Source organism: Hyperolius riggenbachi, chromosome 8 (genome assembly GCF_040937935.1).
Source record: "Hyperolius riggenbachi isolate aHypRig1 chromosome 8, aHypRig1.pri, whole genome shotgun sequence".
In the NCBI taxonomy this organism is placed as follows: domain Eukaryota; kingdom Metazoa; phylum Chordata; class Amphibia; order Anura; family Hyperoliidae; genus Hyperolius; species Hyperolius riggenbachi.
Genome location: NC_090653.1, coordinates 222,954,134 through 222,976,120, shown reverse-complemented (window position 1 = coordinate 222,976,120; position 21,987 = coordinate 222,954,134). Strand labels below are relative to the sequence as shown.

The 21,987-nt window shown below is 45.1% G+C and overlaps 1 protein-coding gene across 3 annotated transcripts in view; it reads left to right on the top strand.

The window, feature by feature from the left end:
• The window catches only part of L1CAM (L1 cell adhesion molecule), a 440,855-nt gene that overhangs the window by 121,509 nt on the left and 297,359 nt on the right, over window positions 1-21,987 (top strand). For all 3 annotated transcript variants that reach the window (XM_068248209.1, XM_068248208.1, XM_068248210.1), the window contains exon 2: window positions 16,942-17,066. The gene's annotated coding sequence lies outside the window, so the exon portion shown is untranslated. The remainder of the gene's footprint in view (window positions 1-16,941; window positions 17,067-21,987) is intronic.

The following is a 21,987-nucleotide window of genomic DNA, read 5'->3' as shown; positions in this document are numbered from 1 at the left end:
CACATTATGCTTGTTTTTCTTCCAAATCCAGCTGTTATACATTAAGCATGTACTATGGGAATACAATGGCATGTGGACCTCGTCATTCTTTAAATCAGCTATGAATAATAAAATATAACCAGAAAACATAAAGGGAACCAGAGAGGAATGGAGGGTGAAAAAAGGAAAAGATTTTATACATACCTGGGGCTTCTTCCAGCCCCATAAGCCTGGATGGCTCCCACGCCCCCGTCCTCCGCTTCCTGGATCCGCCGATACCGGGGCCGTCACTTCCGGCGGACGCGGCCAATTCTTCGCATCACAGGGGCTCCCTCCATACATGTACGCATGCGGCTGTGCAGTAGGCAGCCGCAAGCTTACGTGTATTGAGGGAGCCCCTGTGATGCGGAGAATTGGCCGCGTACGCCGGCCTCCTGGCCGACTGGCGGTAATGACGGGACCCGGTACCGGCGGATCCAGGCAACTGAGGATGGCGGCGTGGGAGCAATCCGTGCATATGGGGCTGGAGGAAGCCCCAAGTATGTATAATAGCTTTACTTTTCTCCTCTCTGGTTCTCTTTAAAGCAAACCTAAACTGAAAATAAACTTAGGAGAAAGTGAATATTGTATGTACAGTACTAATGGTGAATCGAACATAAGTAACTTAGAACTGAGTCTCATATTTAACATTGAATTGTAATCAGCAGCCGTGAAAGGATGACTTAAAAACAAACAGGAGTAATACACTTTTCAGCAGTAAAATTTTTCCAGCATTGTTTCTTCAGCCAGATAAAAGTATTACGTCTGCTATTTACTTTTCAGGACATCAGGCTTAATTCCACCTCCTGTTGACTGCCTCATTTACATGGCTAACAGAACTAGTTAACAGAACTCGTTTTTGAATACTTGCTATGCAGGAAACCAGTATAGAAATTCAGACAATTTCCTAGTAAGACTAGTACTTTTATGTCCCTTCACATATTCTTTATATTTTTTATCTCAGTCATCAATTTAACCACCACAATAGTAATTATCATCTCCAGACTCCATTTTCCTTTCTAAATAGCATCTTTTTGGTTAAAATCGAATGAACAGACAATGTCAGTGAAAGTTGGTCCCCCTAAATTATCTCAATTGTAGATGTAATGAAGACAGGGATGATGTGACTATACATTCCTGAAATTGAACTCTGAAATAAAGTTCTTGAAGACAAAAAAGAGAACCGAGAGCCTAATATGGTGTAATACCCTCACAGTAGATAAATAAAAGTACATGTAGGTATACTCACAACCACGGGTTACCGCAAAGGAAACCACTGTAATCGCCCTTCACAGAGGTGCTTGGCCACGCTACAGACTTCTATAAGTTTCTCCAATTATTTGCCTGATGAAGCGGGACTGTGCCTGTGAAATGTGTTGCAAATAGGTGGTTCTACTAAATGTTATTTTTGATACAAAATAATGAATTTCTGTCTATGTTTTCTTGAGGGAGGTAAGTCCACCGCTTCCCCTATTTTAAACAGTTTTTAGATGCTTTTACTCTACTCTGGCGCCTCTGTTCAAAACTTTAAACACTTTGAAAAAGAGTTGTCAGGTTTTGCAATATTTATAAACAGATCCAGCTGCTTGCAATGGAGAGGGAAAGGGTAAGAACTTGCATTAGGCTATAACTGCTGTCTGTGCTCCTAGTGGGGATATTTCCTGTCACCTCCTCTCCGGAGAAACAACAGGGAAACGGAGGGAAAACCCTGCTCTTAAACAGTCACCATTGAAAAAAATGCCACACTGTGGATTTTATTTCCTGCTTCCGTTCCAATGACATTTGTAACATTATGGAATAGACATCACTTTTTCTCCTAGTGCCCAATGTCACAAGAAGCGATGGGAATTTCTCCACAGCAAGAACAGAAAGGAATGAATAAAAACAATTTGTCTCAAGTTATGATGCCATGAGGTTCTTGCTGTTACCACTCTACTCCTCCAACTCCTCAGTAACCCAGGCAGATCCTCTGTCAGCCAGCCTCACAACATATTTTGTTGACAATCCCTGCCTGTGCCCTGAAGCTCCCCCATGTCAGAGATTTGCCCCTATTTTGTGGTTCAGAGGGTGTTTACCCTCTGTTTCTGTTCCGACATCTTACCTCATATGGTTGGAATCTCCCAGTCCAGTAATATGTGGGCCGGGGGACAAAGACATCACTTGTCTCTGGAAAAGGACACAGTTTTACTCATTTCCTCTTACTAGGCTCTATTTTGGTTGACTTGGCAGTAGTATTAAGCATGTGATTAGAGGGCTTGTTATCTGCAGCTTTATGTGCGCCTGCCTCCTGAGTCCTCACAACTACAAAGATTATATTGTGTTCCGCCACCATACAATTTCTATAGATAGTATGGAATACATTAGCACATAAGTTAAAGGGTACTTCCGACTCAAACCATGGTTATCACACAATACAAAAGCGTCAGAACTATCACATTTATAGGGCCATACTAAAGGCCCATACACATGTTCAACTTTTCCGCCCAACTATCGTCCAAACCTGGTCTGTTAGACAATAGTTGGGCATGTGAACGTGTGAAAAACGACTAGACAAGTGACCAGAGCCGGGACAAGGTCCTCCAGCAGCCAAGGCTGAGACACCAAAGTGCGCCCCTCCATCTCTCCATTCCAGCCATCACACACTGGTTGCTATTAGACCAAGAGGTGTCCCAGGGCTCCCAACACTTTAATCTCTAGGTTATCTGGCTTGCAGTCACTGTCATGTATCCCCTATTCTTATTTCTCTCTGCTTCAAACACAATAGGGAAATGATAGCTGAGTGAGTTGTGCGCCCCCCTCCTACACTGCGCCCTGAGGCTGGAGCCTCTCTCGCCTCTGCCTCGGGCCGGCCCTGCAGGTGACTGATAACAGGCGGTTTGCGACTGTTGGGCTGATATCTTGCAATTGGCCATGTGTGTACAAGTTGTTTGTACTACTTATACTTGTTCTGAATGCAGCCATATTGTGTAGTCTGTTGTTCCTCTTGCATGCGCAGTATGCAAATCAGTTGGTTGTTCAGTTGGTTGGTGCACAGAAAATACAAGTTGTGCAGTCACTTGGTCGTGTGGTTGGTCATGTTGTTGGGTTGGTTATGCGCTTTTGTTGGATGTGTGTATGAGCCTTTTGATACAAGTTAAGTTATAAGCTAGAATTACTATATGTCTATGGTTTCAGGCTCCCCATACATTTTTATCAGAGCAGTTTCTGGCCATTTTGCACCCCAGACAGGGCACCTTTTGTCTCCTACCCCACTCTAATGAACAGGAAGAATATAACCTACATCACTAAGTTGTGTTGGTACCAATAAGAAATTGATAGTTTACATAGAAATAATGATGATTCTCAAAATAAGTTCATAAAAGATACACGTTATAACCAGGCCATATACAAACTCACTGAACCCATATAACATTCCTCCCTATAACAGTTTTAGGGGTTTGTATGCACTTTATAAACATTTTACTGTTACTGTCTACAAGTTAGAATATTGTCCTAGAAATCTAATCAGAGTTGCAACAATCAACACAGCAGTGCATTTAGATGTTAAGATTACCATCCATCCACTTCTTAACGGAACTACCAGTTGGCTACAAGAATTCCATAAAGTACAGAGTGCTAAGACTGCCTGGTTTGCCTATGCCAAAAAATGGACCCTTATTTTTTATGGTATGGCTGCTAATGACATTAGTTTGAAGCATAGACACGAGAAGTTCAACACATTGTATAACCAGGTCAACCAGCAACACAAATACAAATAAATACAATTGATGCGTAGTTTGAAACATTACCAACACCGGTACATTTGGTAAAGTGCAGCAACAACATGAAACACAAGAGGGAGGTCCCTGTGCTGGCTAGCTTAAAATCTAGATGGTAGTGGGTGAAGACATCTGGTTAGGAGACAAGGGTTTAGTGGATGAGGCTGTGAGCTTCTAATTCTAGCTATAACAAAATATAAGCATCCTCACCATTGTCCCATTATAATTTTGGACAAAGGAATAATGTACTGGAATAATTTAATTTATGGTACTATTGGTATTATTGTTGCTGAAAGACATTAACATAAAGAGACTACAACAGTTATCAGCTGACCAAACAGTTCACAAACTCCAAGAAAAATATGCTATATAAGAAATCTTATGGGTATGCAGTTCCATAAAAAAAGCGTAACACTGTTTAATTGTTCATTATTATTATTTATTGTATTTATAAAGCGCCAACATAACATATTACGCAGCGCTGCAAAATAGATAAGTGGGTTAACATACAAGGTAGGACATACAAGGAGCTCACAACAAAGCAAATGTCTTTGATAGCAGTAGCTCAATGTCTTTGGCCAAAATAGAGTAGAGGGAAGTCAGACAGTGAGATTGCATAATCACGGTACTGATGCAGGGGTTAAGGCGAGGCCTTGTTTGAAGGCATTAAAGGTGGGGCCAAACCCACCTTCCTTAGGTTCCTTAGGTGTGTGCTTTGCTAAATATTGGGGTTGATTCATTATAACAAATAACACGCCTCATCAGAGTAGCATAGCGAGTGCTATGAACTTATGCCTGCTATTTGGCAATGACGAGAGCTCCACTCGTCCTGCCCTGAGTCCCTGGGGATCACTTTAAAGGACATTATCCCCGCACTTTGATTGGCCTAATCAGGGGCGTAACTAGAAATCACTGGGCCCCCCTGCGAATATTTGGATGGGCCCCCCCCCCCCCCCCATAGGTGCCAAATAATCGTAATGGGGCAGCGTTTCACTGTAAATTAATTGTAAAGTGGGCAGCATTTTACCAGACAATCGTAATGTGGGCCAGAAAATCGTAATGTGGGCAGAGTTCACCAGAAAATCGTAATGTGGGCCTTTAGAAAATCGTAATGTGGGCAGAGTTCACCAGAAAATCGTAATGTGGGCAGAGTTCACCAGAAAATCGTAATGTGGGCACCAGTCACCAGAAAATCGTAACGTGAGCAGCAGTCACCAGAAAATTGTAACGTGGACAGCATTCACCAGAAAATTGTAACGTGGACAGCATTCACCAGACAATCGTAATGTGGGCAGCGTTCACCAGAATATCGTAATGTGGGATAGAAAATCGTAATGTGGGCAGAGTTCACCAGAAAATCGTAATGTGGGCAGCGTTTACCAGAAAATTGTAACATGGACAGCATTCACCAGACAATCGTAATGTGGGCAGTGTTCACCAGAAAATCGTAATGTGGGCCAGAAAATCGTAATGTGGGCAGCGTTCACCAGAAAATCGTAACGTGGACAGCATTCACCAGACAATCGTAACGTGGGCAGTGTTCACCAGAAAATCGTAATGTGGGCTAGAAAATCGTAATGTGGGCAGAGTTCACCAGAAAATCGCAATGTGGGCAGCAGTCACCAGAAAATCGCCATGTGGGCAGCAGTCACCAGAAAATCGCCATGTGGGCAGCAGTCACCAGAAAATCGCAATGTGGGCATCAGTCACCAGAAAATCCTAATGTGGGCAGCAGTCACCAGAATATCGTAATGTGGGCAGCAGTCACCAGAAAATCCTAATGTGGGCAGCAGTCAGTCACCAGAATATCATAATGTGGGCAGCACACACCAGAAAATCCTAATGTGGGCAGCAGTCACCAGAAAATCCTTATGTGGGCAGCAGTCACCAGAAAATCCTTATGTGGGCAGCAGTCACCAGAAAATCGCAATGTGGGCAGCAGTCACCAGAAAATCGCAATGTGGGCAGCAGTCACCAGAAAATCGCAATGTGGGCAGCAGTCACCAGAAAATCCTATAGTGGGCAGCATACACCAGAAAATCGTAATTTGGGCAGCAGACACCTGAAAATCACAATGTGGGCAGCAGACACCTGAAAATCGCAATGTGGGCAGCAGACACCTGAAAATCGTAATGTGGGCAGCAGACACCTGAAAATCGTAATGTTGGCAGCAGACACCTGAAAATCGTAATGTGGGCAGCAGACACCTGAAAATCGCAATGTGGGCAGCAGTGACCAGAAAATCGCAATGTGGGCAGCAGTGACCAGAAAATCGTAATGTGGGCAGCAGACACCTGAAAATCGCAATGTGGGCAGCAGACACCAGAAAATCGTAATGTGGGCAGCAGACACCAGAAAATCGCAATGTGGGCAGCAGACACTAGAAAATCATAATGTGGGCAGCAGACACCTGAAAATCGTAATGTGGGCAGCAGGCACCTGAAAATCGTAATGTGGGCAGCAGACACCAGAAAATCATAATGTGGGCAGCAGACACCTGAAAATCGTAATGTGGGCAGCAGACACCAGAAAATCGCAATGTGGGCAGCAGTGATCAGAAAATCGCAATGAGGGCAGCAGTGACCAGAAAATCGTAATGTGGGCAGCAGACACCAGAAAATCGTAATGTGGGCAGCATACACCAGAAAATCCTAATGTGGGCAGCAGTCACCAGAAAATCGCAATGTGGGCAGCAGTGACCAGAAAATCGTAATGTGGGCAGCAGACACCTGAAAATCGTAATGTGTGCAGCAGACACCTGAAAATCACAACGTAGGCAGCAGACACTAGAAAAAAAAAATGCACCTGTGAAAAAAAAACAATTCACTTACCTGACAGAAGTCTTCTCTACCGGCATCTGGCTCGCAGCTCCCCGAGTCCTCCTGCAGCACATCTCCCGCGCTGACAGGCAGAGTGCAGGGCTACGGCAAGATGGCTGCCGAAGCCCTGTACTAGAGACACAAATAGTCTCCAGTGTAGGGCTTCTTCGGCGGCCATCTTGCCGTAGCCCTGCTCTGCCTGCCGGAGACTATGCAGGCTGCTGGAGCGGGGCTGCGGGGAATGAACTGGCGCAGCGTCTATTAGACGCCGCGGCCAGTTGAGCACCTTGCTGGGGGGTCTAGAGCAGCGCTCCCCCCACGCACAGTGAGTGGGCCCCAGAGCAGCCCCGGGCCCCCCTGCGGCTGAGGGGGTCGCATCCCCGGTAGGTACGCCGGTGGGCCTAATAGGCTGCCTGTCAAGTTTCCTGTCAAGTGACAGGCAGCCTATTGGGCCAATCAAAGTGCGAGGATAATGCCCCTTAAAGTGATTGGACCCACAGGGGCTCAGTGCAGGACGAGTGGAGCTCTCATCATTGCCAATTAGAGGGCCAATTAGCAGGCATAAGTTCGTAGCACTCACTATGCTACTCTGATAAGGTGTGTTAACTCTGATAAGGCTTGTTAAGTCTGATAAGGCATGCTATTTGTTATAGTGAATCAACCCCAATGTCCTAAATATGCAGTGGTGTTCCTGTGATCAATAATATATAAATTAAAATGCTTTTTAGCTTAATTGACACAATATTGGTACCTAGCACACAACTGATATACTAATTAGATTGCCATTGTTATGCTAATCTGGGTTGCCTATGCACTTGTTAGCAAATTTCCATTTCATCCCTTCCGTTATATGACTAACTGGTCAAATTTCCAAAACAGTGTTCTTGACATGATTCTGCCGTGTTCCATTCAGCAGACTATGCTTTAGGCAGTTGCCTAGTTTGCCTTTGCCCACACTTGATCCTATCACGTTGGCTATGTGTTAGGCAGCTGCCTAGTTTGCCTATGCCCACATATGGCCCTGTCATGTTGTCTATGCTTTAGTTTGCCTATGCCTACACATGGCCCTGTCACATTGGCTATACTTTAGGCAGCTGCCTAGCTTGCCTATGCCCACACATGGCCCTGTCACGTTGGCTATGTTTTCGGCATCTGCCTAGTTTGCCTATGCCCACACATGACCCTGTCACATTAAGGGGATGACAAGAATAAGAACTTTAGTTTTCAAGTCATCTGGAAGGTAAAACAGATGTTGTATGTGTGTATCTGGCTCTTTGGCTGGAGCTACTTTCATCATAACTGAATTTATCAGGTAACCCAGTCATAGGTTTCCAACTGTCCCATCTGTTACCTAATTACTGACCTGGACTGAACGAAACACAGGATTAGTTTTATACGATTAATTGTTAAACTCATTCACTGATAATTCAATTGGAAGATGAGAGGAACCAGGATGAGAACATTGTGTATGAGATGAAACAGAATGCTTCAGAACGAATGTTCCCAGGAGGAGCACATGTTCTTGTCATGCATTCTTCTGCAGGGCACATAAGCCAAGGCCGGAATGACTCATGTTCTTCTGAATGTACAAAGGAAACACAAAAGGACAAGAAACGCAGAGAAATATCATTGTGTGGTATGATATAGGTAGCTGGCTAGACATATAGAAGAAATGTCAGAACTCACAATATGGGTATCCTGAATGACAATCACGTGGCAGGCAGGGAATACTTGCCCATTGCTATGGTGGTCTAGTAGAACTCTCCTAGGGCTAGGACTGTCATGCTCCAATATAAGGGGTCATTTAAAAGCAAGCTTAAAGGGAACCAGAACTGAGAGGGACATGGAGGCTGACATGTTTATTTCCTTGCTGATCCCTTGCCTCTAAAACATTTAGACCCTGAGCAAGCATTTAGATCAGGTGTTTCTGACTAGACTTCTGACTAAAGGATTAGCTGCTTGCTTGTTCCAGGTGTGCGATCCAGACACTACTGATGACAGAAAGATCCGCAAGACTGCCAGGCAATTGACATTCTTTAAAAGAAAATAAATATGGCAGCCTCCATATCCCTTTTACTTCAAGGTTTCCATTGAAAAAGCCCCCGGTAATGCTGGGGGGTCATACTTTCTGAACACCCAGCGCAACAAGGCTAGTAGCTGGATAATAGAAGAGGCTCCACAGATGAACAAGGGAGCAAGATTGCCCAGAGCAACTGCAGCTCTGGACCGCCTATCAGGCTAGATGCTATGTGATACAATACACAACAGACGTAGTCAGGCTTGAGTCATACACGTTAAATCAGATGTCAGTCGTATTGGAAGGATTTAGGCAGATTCGTAGTCGAGAGGCAAGCAAAGGTCGGTACACAATACAATATTACAATAATACAATACTGACTGACTAGAGTACAAATATATCGTGCTGATGCGCAATATATGAAATGTAGCTCTCAAATAACTCACTAGCTAAAGCACAAGTAATGACAATTAACAAGACAGACAACAGACAGACAGACGGAATGCTCAGCCAATCTAGTCGCTGTTTCAGCGACGGCAACATTCACACTGGGATAGACAAGACTAACAGGTAGGAGCGAACTAATGGCAACCGCTGCTATAGTTCGTCCTCAAGAACAAGGCTAGAAGGAATACTACCAGTCACCAACGTGGTGATGGCAAAATCCAAGCTATCAGGATCAGAAGGACTTCACTAACCCCGCAGGTCAGCAAATGTCCAGCAGGCATGAAAATACAGAGCTAGGCATAATACATTTACAATAACAACTTTCACAGCATAGACCCAACGACAACTCAGAGAGCTGAACGCTATGTCGGGCGGGGTCAGAAATTGGAGGCAGACTTTTATGCTGGCATCAGCCAATGGATGCAAGTATGCAAAATTTCCACACAGCTGAATGGTAATCATTCAATCCTGAGCTGGCTTGATTACCATTTGCTAGCTGGCTGTGAATGCAAAGGACTCCCATAAGGAATACATGGAGTATTATGTAACAACATGTATGCAGGAAATCCAGGGCTATCTGGCCACAGCTCAGCTGCCACAAGCAATTGGTGGAATGATGACAGCATCCTGAGCTGCCCAGAACTGCAGAGCGATTGCAAATGACAATGAGACCCATTGCAAATGCACAACCGAATGCAAGCAGATAAGCCAGAACTGTCCATTTTCAGCTCCACTGCAACGGACCGAATACGCTACAGGAGGGATCCTTACACCCCCAGCCTGCAAACACAGGTCGTGTCACATCATACATGCGGGTAACACAAGGAGGCAGCCAAATATGGGTGGAAAAAAAGGACACCACCTTAAACCTCCCAAAAAGTAGCCACACTAAGTAACTGAATTGTTTTAGGATACAGTGGCAACGCATTTTGCAGGAATGTTCACACACTTCCTCAGGTTCAGTACAGTGCCTAAAACCCACATGTGGAAAACAGCCCCATCCACCCATCCTGTCCTTCAGAAGGCCGAGCTTTGGTTTATTTCAAATAAAGATGTGGTTGATGATTTTTATATAATTAATTAAGTTCAACACTAAACATGCTATATTTATATTTTTATTCACCTTTATCAATAAGGTGCTAACATCCAATGCAGCGCTACAGAATAGATTTCTAAAGGGTACAGATGACAACACCATGACACAGGAGGGGAAGAAGACCCTGCCCCACTAGGCTTACAATCTAATTCATCATATTTCCTTGCCGGTCCTTAGATCTGTAGTATATGCAGCGGAGAAACCTAATGCAGGATTTCTGTTGTTTTTTACGGTTTACATTGATAGTATGCACTATACCAATCTCGTATTAACCTTATATTGTAACGCTTGGTGGTGTATTCTCCACAGTCAGCATGCAACGCACGAGCTGGCGTGGAGGAGGTACACACACTAGCACCAGGAAACAGGCTATCCCTAGTATAGTGGAGAGGAGGACTGACTCCAATAGGAGATTGTGGCGCACAGAGCCGGTGCAGATCTGACAGCCACAAACAATGCTTTCGTTATAACGTCTCAGCGCAAAGTAGCGCTGAGCGCATAAACCAGAACTGAGGAGATCAGGACAGGTAGACAGAATGAACGCTTGCTAGCTAGCGGCTACTTAGCGACAGCAAGCGTCCAAAACCAGACAGGCTGGAATGAGGCAGCCAATGCGATGCGGCGATGGCGTGCCTCACAAAGACAGGACAGGATAGTCAGAAAATAGCAGGACCGAGATAGATGAACGTAACACAGATAAATATACAATAAGTATGTTTTCCTAGCGTATTACAATTACAGCTATCAATGAAACTATTTGTAAGGTCTGACTAACATATGTATATATCGGCAATGAACCGATATATGACATAAGCAGGAACGCTGACTAGGAATGGAGTAACACAGGGAACAGGACTCAGAAGGATTCGCTATCTCTTCGCAGAGATGAACGCAATCCACAAACGGTAACAGAACAGGATTCAGAAGGATTCGTTATCTCTTCGCAGAGATGAACGCAATCCACAAACAGAACCAGGAGCAGGGTAACTACCTCAGCACGGGTGGTCACGGTACGCGCAACCTACCAAAACGTGCTGGAAAGCTGACTAACTGCACACAGGATATAAACAGTTCGTGTACGTATACATCAGCGACACTGATGTATTAACGTAACACAAATACAAGGAAAATAATAAACGTGCTGGTATGCATATATATTGGCAATGAACCAATATATGATGCAAAGACCAGCAAAGTATCTTTATAACAAGAAACACGACCGGGGGCTAAAGCGACAGCAAGACTGGCTTACACTGAAGCTATGAAAACCCAAGGAAACCCTGCAGGAAGCAGATCTTTATACTGAGGTCATCCAATGGGAGCAGACATGCAGATTCCCACACAGGTGAATGATAATCAGTCACAAGCTGACAGCAGGGAAAGACAGACAAAGCTATGCAACTTGCATGGAAATAGATCAGAACTGCCTGAGCTGCAGCACTACTACTTCCAGTAATAGCTGCTGCAGCAGCGATCATTACAGTACCCCCGCCTTTAAAAGCGGATTCCAGACGCTTTTCAAAACCGAAATTCCCAACGAAACAGTCTGACTGATAATTCATGATGACCGGGACAGCCCGGCAAGACCGAATTCCAGAATCAGTCCCCACAAGACTGGACCCATCAGAACCAGAACCTACAGAACCACGCCCATCAGTACCACAAGCCCCAGTGTGACACCCATCAGAACCATGATTTCCAGAAGAAAGCCCTCCGAAATTCCCTGAGCGATACCCACCGCCTTCCAGGAACCGTTCAGAAACGCCAAAGCCTTTGCAATGCCCACCGGTACTGTCTTTACCAACACAAAACCCACTGTTGAACCAGTCCAAGGTACCAGGACAGGTTTTCTCAGAGACCTCCCAGAACACCTTGAAGCTCCAAAGAGATCCCCATAGGTCAGAACGCCCCTTAGGCTCACATGGAGAACTATCAAGAACCCCTATGGAACCTAGGGCAATTCCCGAGTCAGGGCCACAAGGACAAACATCAATATCAGGGCTTTCAGGGACCAGAACCATCTCTGGGCATGCAGGCAGACTGGCAACATCAGAACGTGTTCCCACTAAGGAAGCATCAGAGCACGCTAACACCTTAGACACACTTGGGCATTCTGGCACACAAAGAACATCTGGGCACACCGGCACAAGAGAAACCTCTGGGCATGTCAAGGAACTGTGAGCCTCAGGGTCAGCCAAGACAGGACCAAAACCAGGACTGGCCAAAAAAAAATCATCATGACTAAACTTCGCAACCACTGGACTTTTACACGAGAATGCTGGATCAGACTTAGATGTCGCTGATTCCAGCAAAGTCAGTAACAAATCAGATTCAGGGGCACCAACAAAACAGGACAAATCTTCTGATGTATGCACTGAACCAGATAGGGACTCCACAACTACCTCTGGACTGGACAGAGACTCATTTAATACACTGGATTGGAGCTCATGAGGCGCTGCAGAACAAGTCAGTATTGCAGCAGCCCCCACTGGACTAGGCAAAACTGAGGAATTCCCTGGACAGGAAGGGGACTCTGGAACCTCTGCCACAGCGGCCAGAGAACTAGAATCTTTCAGGATACAGGGCTGGGTTTCAGGAACACTCATCAGACCGGACTGAAATTCTGAGATTTCTATTATTTTGACCAGAGAATCAGAATTATCCATGTTACAGGGCAAGACTTCTGAAACATTCAGAGGACAGGGCTGGAGTTCCTCGGCTGTTACAACACTGGAGAGGGATTCAACAACATTGGTTAAATCAGACTGTGTACAGGGCAAGGTATCTGACACACTTGCTGACGAGGACAATATTTCAATGGCTTCTGCTTTGCTGGGCAGAAATTCATCAAGTTTTATTAGAGCAGACTGTAATTCCAAAACAGCTGCTAGACAAGTGAATATTACTGCAACACCAACTGAGGTAAGCAGTGCTTCAGCCTCCTCTGCTAGAGGGTTTAAAGTATCCAAAATACTGGGTGAAGCATAAGACTCTGCGACCACAGCTTCACTGGACAGGATCACTGAACAGTCCATATTGCAGGGCAAAACCATGGAAGCACCTGCTGGACAGCATAATGATTCTGTGACCTGAGTTTCATTGGAGAGATCTACTGCACAATTCATGGTACAGGGCAAATTTATTGGAAAATTTTCTGAACAAGGTAATAATTCTGCGATTTCAGGTTCACATAGCAGATGCTCTGAGCTATTCACGAAACTAGAGCGAGGTGTAGAAACAGGAAGATCAAGACACAATGTTTGCGCATCTGCTGGATCAGACAGGAGTTGAACTTTATTAACACAGGTAATTTCTGCAGAAGTGTTTGCAGAGACAGGCAAGATTTTTCTGGTGTCTGTTTCACTAAACAAAGAGTCATGAGTACTGGCTAGGCTGGACTCGGAAGTCAGCAGGACCTCTGGATTCTCTGCTGAGAAATTTGCGCAGGGCAAGGTTAAGAATGTATCAGTGGCTTCTGTTTTACTGGGAAGTAACACTGAGTTATCCATGGTACAGGGTGGAATTGCAGGAACTTCAATTTCACACAAAAAGAGCTCCGAATCACCTGCTGAATCAGCCAAAGGTGCTGAAGCAGGCGGGTCAGAACGCCAAATTTGCGAATTCGGAGTCACAAAAAAATCATCCAAAATCAGTTCCCACACATCAATCAATGGAGCCACAAAGTCATACTCACACACACCAGTTTTTATTAGGTTATAGGCAGACTTAATGCATGCATTCAATACCAATTCACTTTTTGCACTGTAAAATTGACAAAATGAACTTGAATCATTCTTCCATTCATTGACCAGAGCTTCCATCTCTCCTTTCTCAAATGGAGGATTCCAAGCATACTTAACAGGCAGATCATGGTTTGCAGATATGATTGTGGCAGGCACATGTATAGGGTTAATTAGCAGGTGATTGGCAGATTCCTTATTCTTAAGAATCTCCAATACCTGTAGCAAGTGTTGAACTGTAGTGTATGCAAACTTCCCTTGGTTCACAAATAAGTTGATTTGTTCAATACTCTGTAATATCTCATCATAATCATACTCAGATAATTCTTTTAAACAAAAATCTTTATTTTCCCTAGCCAGGGAGGAAAGTTCATTAGTAGTTTCATAAGTCCATTTAACTCCCCTGAAAGACAATTGCATTTCATTATCTGTTAATGGCAGAATCTCATTATAGGTCTCAGTCGCTAAGGATAACGATTCTGCAGATTGGACACGTTTCTTAGAACGTTTGCGTTTTGCCTTTGACCTTGCGGTTTTTGGTGATTTATTCAAAGCTGCAGGAAAATTATCAGTAACACTTTCTGCTTGCTGCTCATTCTTGCAAGCAATTGAAGGAGCAGCTGATTGGCCTGCTGCCAGGAGTTCATTAAGAGGAAAAGGCAATGGATCTATGCGCAACCAGGTTTGGATCACAAACGCTAGAAATTCCAGCGGTCTATCTTTCAAATCGGAATGATTGAGAACATCAAATGCCCACTGGAATAATTCCCCTTTAAACAAAATATAACTTAGTTGGAGTGCCCAGGTTGAAACAGGAGTCGCTTGGAGATCAGGATTGGTCAGGAACCTGGCACATTCAGAGAAAAACTCATTTTCTGTTTCAGAGCTAAGTTCTTCAAATTTCTTAAAGGAACAGGAACCATAATTAACAGTGTCATACTTTCTGGGAATCCCCCCCACAATGGGGATTGGTAATGGGGTTTTCATAATGTAACGCTTGGTGGTGTATTCTCCACAGTCAGCATGCAACGCACGAGCTGGCGTGGAGGAGGTACACACACTAGCACCAGGAAACAGGCTATCCCTAGTATAGTGGAGGGGAGGACTGACTCCAATAGGAGATTGTGGCGCACAGAGCCGGTGCAGATCTGACAGCCACAAACAATGCTTTCGTTATAACGTCTCAGCGCAAAGTAGCGCTGAGCGCATAAACCAGAACTGAGGAGATCAGGACAGGTAGACAGAATGAACGCTTGCTAGCTAGCGGCTACTTAGCGACAGCAAGCGTCCAAAACCAGACAGGCTGGAATGAGGCAGCCAATGCGATGCGGCGATGGCGTGCCTCACAAAGACAGGACAGGATAGTCAGAAAATAGCAGGACCGAGATAGATGAACGTAACACAGATAAATATACAATAAGTATGTTTTCCTAGCGTATTACAATTACAGCTATCAATGAAACTATTTGTAAGGTCTGACTAACATATGTATATATCGGCAATGAACCGATATATGACATAAGCAGGAACGCTGACTAGGAATGGAGTAACACAGGGAACAGGACTCAGAAGGATTCGCTATCTCTTCGCAGAGATGAACGCAATCCACAAACGGTAACAGAACAGGATTCAGAAGGATTCGTTATCTCTTCGCAGAGATGAACGCAATCCACAAACAGTAACAGAACAGGATTCAGAAGGATTCGTTATCTCTTCGCAGAGATGAACGCAATCCACAAACAGAACCAGGAGCAGGGTAACTACCTCAGCACGGGTGGTCACGGTACGCGCAACCTACCAAAACGTGCTGGAAAGCTGACTAACTGCACACAGGATATAAACAGTTCGTGTACGTATACATCAGCGACACTGATGTATTAACGTAACACAAATACAAGGAAAATAATAAACGTGCTGGTATGCATATATATTGGCAATGAACCAATATATGATGCAAAGACCAGCAAAGTATCTTTATAACAAGAAACACGACCGGGGGCTAAAGCGACAGCAAGACTGGCTTACACTGAAGCTATGAAAACCCAAGGAAACCCTGCAGGAAGCAGATCTTTATACTGAGGTCATCCAATGGGAGCAGACATGCAGATTCCCACACAGGTGAATGATAATCAGTCACAAGCTGACAGCAGGGAAAGACAGACAAAGCTATGCAACTTGCATGGAAATAGATCAGAACTGCCTGAGCTGCAGCACTACTACTTCCAGTAATAGCTGCTGCAGCAGCGATCATTACATATATATGTTACGGCCAGAACCCGAAGTGTGGCCACTTCTAGTTCTGGCCGGCCACTTCGGGTTCTGGCCGGCCAATGCGCGAAGTGGCCGCAGCGCTGCGGCCAATGTGAGAAATGTTTTGTTGACGCCGTCTCGCCGCGGCCAAATTGATGATGCTTAATTGTAATGAAATGTAGCCGGCGGCAATGTCATAGATGAAGCCGCCGGCTTTCGCGCACTGCCTCTCCCCGATCCACCCTCCCTCCTCTCCCCGCCTCCCATTACAATACATAGCAGCCGGGCGGGGACATGCAGCCGGAGAGTCGTTCGTCGCGGCAGGGGAATCCTGCCGTTCCTGCAGAGCGGGGTGCTGGCAGAAGCGATGTCTGCAGCCTCCCCCGCTCTGCTGCCCCTGCTGCGACGAACGACTCTCCGGCTGCATGTCCCCGCCCGGCTGCTACGTATTGTAATGGGAGGCGGCGGCGAGAGGAGGGAGGGGGGGATCGGGGAGAGGCAGTGCGCGAAAGCCGGCGGCTTCATCTATTCTATGACATTGCCGCCGGCTACATTTCATTAAAATTAAGCAAGTTTGTCATCAATTTGGCCGGGCGAGACGGCTGTAAACATTCCATTTCTCACATTGGCCGCAGCGCTGTGGCCACTTCGCATATTGGCCGGCCAGAACCCGAAGTGGCCGGCCAGAACTAGAAGTGGCCACACTTCGGGTTCTGGCCGTAACATATATATGAAACAATTCATTTTCAACATTTTTGTGGTTATACTTAGTCGTTTTTATCGTTTTTTTTCCCAGATACTCTTTGGCTGAAGAAGCAGGCTTGACCCATGAAACGTGTTGCATTATTGCAGATTATCGTTTTGGCTAATAAAAAACCTTGACTGCAAAACCATCGTGAGTGGCATCTTTTGTTCATAGAGGTAAGTCCACCTCTCACTTTTATATTGTGTTATGATTTTTATCTCTTGCGGGTTCCTCTGTTTACTCATAGAGTTCTTATATCCACCCTTGGTGGAGGGTTGGGACCTTTCCTTTTTATTATACCCGAGTGGGATCTGTTTTTATTCTCTCCACGTACCCCTCCAGTAGTTGCTGCTTTGTGAGTCAGTGGCGTACCTAGGGCATTTGGCACCCGGTGCTGGGTATTGAAAGACCCCCCCCCCCCCCCTAAAAAAATGGGCGTGACCACAACCTGCGGCGTGCTTCGTGGCAAAAATTGGCGTGGTCATGACCGGATGAGGGCGGAGCTAACTGTAATTTAAAATATTAGCTAGTATAGTTGCCCCAGTATAGCTAGTAGTTTCCCCCAGAATAGCTGCCCCCAGTGTAGCTAGTATAGTTGCCCCCAATGAAGTTAGTATAGTTACCCCCAGTATAGCTAGTTTAGTTGCCCCCAGTATATAGCTAGTATAGTTGCCCCAGTATAGCTAGTATAGTTGCCCCCAGTATAGCTGGTATAGTTGCCCCCAATATAGCTGGTATAGTTGCCCCCAGTATAGCTGGTATAGTTGCCCCCAGTATAGCTGGTATAGTTGCCCCCAGTATACCTGGTATAGCTGCCCCCAGTATAGCTAGTATAGTTGCCCCCAGTATAGCTGGTATAGTTGCCCCCAGTATAGCTGGTATAGTTGCCCCCAGTATAGCTAGTATAGCTGCCCCCAGTATAGCTAGTATAGCTGCCCCCAGTATAGCTAGTATAGCTGCCCCCAGTATAGCTGGTATAGTTGCCCCCAGTATAGCTGGTATAGTTGCCCCCAGTATAGCTAGTAGAGCTGCCCCCAGTATAGCTGCCCCCCAGTATAGCTAGTTTAGTTGCCCCCAGTATAGCTGCCCCCAGTATAGCTAGTATAGCTGCCCCCAGTATAGCTAGTATAGCTGCCCCCAGTATAGCTAGTATAGCTGCCCCCAGTATAGCTGGTATAGTTGCCCCCAGTATAGCTGGTATAGTTGCCCCCAGTATAGCTGGTATAGTTGCCCCCAGTATAGCTGGTATAGTTTCCCCCAGTATAGTTGCCCCCAGTATAGCTGGTATAGCTGCCCCCAGTATAGCTAGTATAGTTGCCCCCAGTATAGCTGGTATAGTTGCCCCCAGTATAGCTAGTATAGCTGCCCCCAGTATAGCTGCCCCCAGTATAGCTGGTATAGTTGCCCCCAGTATAGCTGGTATAGTTGCCCCCAGTATAGCTGGTATAGTTGCCCCCAGTATAGCTGGTATAGTTGCCCCCAGTATAGCTAGTATAGCTGCCCCCAGTATAGCTGGTATAGTTGCCCCCAGTATAGCTGGTATAGTTGCCCCCCAGTATAGCTAGTATAGTTGCCCCCAGTATAGCTAGTATAGTTGCCCCCAGTATAGCTAGTATAGTTGCCCCCAGTATAGCTAGTTTAGTTGCCCCCCAGTATAGATGCCCCCAGTATAGCTAGAATAGTTGCCCCCAGTATAGCTGGTATAGTTGCCCCCAGTATAGATGTCCCTGGAGGGGGGAAGCAGCGCTAGAAGGAGGGGCAGCGGTGGGGAGGGGGGAAATATCCCCCCCTCCCTCATCTGGGACCCCTCCTTCTGCCTCTCTCCCCCTCCATTCAGCGTGGCAAGTGCGCGCGGGCTCGGCGGCGGGGGCACATGCGCAGAATTACTCACCACTTCCACGTTCCAAGCGCCGGCAGCGTCATGTCGTCACAGATCTCCGCCTTCAATGAAGGCGGAGATCTGTGACGACATGACGCTGCCGGCGCTTGGAACGCGGAAGTGGTGAGTAATTCTCCGCACATCTCCCCGCCGTCAAGCCCGCACTTGCCACGCTGAATGGAGGGGGAGAGAGGCAGAAGGAGGGGTCCCAGGTGAGGGAGGGGGGGGATATTTCCCCCCTCCCCACCGCTGCCCCCACTGCCCCTCCTTCTAGCGCTGCTTCCCCCTCCTGCTCTGTGCTGTGGGGGGTCGTGGCGACACCCCCCTGGGTGTCTGTCACCCGGTGCGCCCCGCCCCCCTGCGCACTACAGTAGGAACGCCACTGGTATAAATGTACTCAGCCATTTTAACTAACCTACACTGTAGTCATCATTAACCTACTACACTAGTTTAGGGGATACAGCAGGAAACCTCATAAGGAAATTCCACTAACGTGATTGGGTGGAAAGCACCCTCTTGAACTTCTAGGTTTCATATAGGTTGTAGTAAATTACGCCCACACTATTCGTCCAATCACACTGCTTTCTGCTATAGAGGATGCTGTAAATGGAGAACTGTTCCCTATGCGTTTTTCTGCTGGGTCCCCTAAAGTACACTAGCGCTCTCTATATTGGCTCTCGGTTTACCTGTCTGTGTTTTATCTGAGAGAGGAAGGAGGTATAAGTATATGTCTTTGCGTTCATGCATGACGTGCACATGCATAACTGCATGTAGCTATGTATATGGATATTCATGCTAAGGTGCTACTATTCAAATCTGCCCAAGGGGCTTCCTGATGTGTAGTTTTGTCTGTGAGTTCATTATTCAAAGGATAAATGAGGTGATATGTGACATGATGAGATAGACACGTGTATTAACAGTAACAAGCACACAAATAACTTTGCTGTGTCTTTTTTTTTTTCTCTACCTGAAAGAGTTAAAAATCAGGCATGCAAATGATACTTTCTGCCTGGGTCAGACTATAACATAGCCCTCACTGATGAGGAATTACAACCATAAAACACTTCCCTAGCAGAAAATGGCTTTAGAGAGAAGGAAAGAGATAAAAAAAGTCAATAGTTCATAGATTTTAGCTCTGGCATACGTCAATGACTGCGTCATTGAGCAGAGATAGTGAAACAGTAAAAACTTAAAAAGTAGATTTAAAGAGGAGCTGTCAGCCATACTGTCTCAGAAAACAACACATATATAAGTAGATAAATACTTGCTCTACTTACATAACATATGTATTGCACTGTCCACGATTTGATTTTAGTGATTTTTCTACAGTAAAAAAAGAGAAAATCCTTCTTAGCATTTCCCATTTCAACTGTGACTATTTTGAAACCAACTCTGATGGTCATTTCCTCCCTTGCTCTCTTCTGACTGATTTGCCCGTCCTTCACTATAGAAAGTGCATTGTCTCAGCATGAGAAATATTGGCCAATCAGAGAGGAACAGAGGTGTGGGAGGGGAAAACAGGAGGGAAAGAGGCTTCAGCCAATCAGGCTGCATTAGTTAAGTTTGAGGGGAAGTAGAGAAGCAAAGAAGGACAACCCGGAATGCCCTGCAACTTCCTTTTTGTGTACCAAAATCTGTGTGTACCAAATAAGACTCCGGTAAACTGAGGAATGATCATTTATCAACAAGAAAAGTAATAGAGATTTTTAACTTTTGGATTGCCTGGTTGGCATCCTTATTACTTGTTTACCAGATAAAAATAAAGAATTGAGTTTTGATTTTATGCCCGACAGTTACACTTTAAATATAAAATAAAACTGCAGGATATCCAGAAAAGGTCGTTTTTTTAGGAGTAGGAGGATAGATAAAATTGTTTATCTCATCAATGTATTTTCACCTCTTTGTTCCTTTAAGGAGCCATAATGAAGCATTATTTTGTATTTGTGACATGCACCTCCCTGCTGTGCTCTGCTCTCTGACTTCTGTGGTTGATCTAACTCATAAATGTACAATTCATCCATTTGTGAAGCTGCCACTGTGTCTACAAATGTAGCTCCCGCTCTCCCCTCTGGCATGAAAGCCAAGTTAGCATCAGTAGCAGCCCGAAGAAGCATCCTTTCAACTATAAAATTGACATTCTTTCTGCTCTCCTGCCTGATATATGATTGTCTTTCCTAGCACAGACATCCATGCAATCATTTTGTTTTGAATACGGTTGTCTCTCCACCCCCCTCCATCTAGCATTGCTAAGGAGAATGCTAATAGTATGCCACGGTTAATGGTTGGGCTTTCAAGCTATGCATTACCTGTAAGTGCTCCAATAATGGAGATCATAATTGCTACTAAAAATGTCCTTTGATTTCAGTCTGCTTATTGCAATCTGCTTTGGCTTTGTGGAAGTTTGTGAGTGCGGAGTCCATCCGATGAGCTCCCTCCTATTGTGCTCCGTTTATCTGAAGGAAAGATTCTGTAAAAACGCACATTTCGGTACATGTCATAAGAATACCTACAAGAGTCTGTGTCCTTTTTTGATTTTGGATTGACTGTTTCACGGGAATATTGAAAACAATAAATGTAGCCGAATTAAAGTTGAATTAAAGCAATCCTGAACTCAGAACTTCCTCTCTGCTCCGAAAGATAAGCGGTAGAGTGTTGCATCTTGTTAGCCAATAGCCATCAGTGGAGTGCTGCTTTTCTTCTAAGTTATCCCATAAATGGTATCACCCTGATTTCAAACGTCTTGCTCTAAAAGATAATAACCTTTAAAGAAAAACATTTGCTGATAGAAATCCTGCATAACATCTTTAGTGTGTCTAATTCCTGCTTTCATGGAAGCAGACATCGGGTAAACATCCTGTGTTTACATACAGTATATCTGCTGCTCTGCCTGCTGAGATTCCTGGCCTGACACAACTGAGCGATCAACTTACACTTGTGATTAGTCACAGATGAGGGGGAATTAGACAGGCTAAACTCCCTAAATATATGCAGGGTGGATTTCTCTCTGTTTTCCTTTTAGTCCTGTGCAAGAATTCAGGTCCACTTTGAGCTAAAAAAAAGTTCACATTGACTTGGCTTCCACTTATGCCCCTTTGTCTAACAACATCCCCACCACAGAGCAATATTATAAATGTAATCCTCACTCTCTGCAAAAATGTATTCTTTCCCAAATCTGTGTAGGTACTTCGTTGTTCTGTCTTTAAAGGACCTCAGTCACA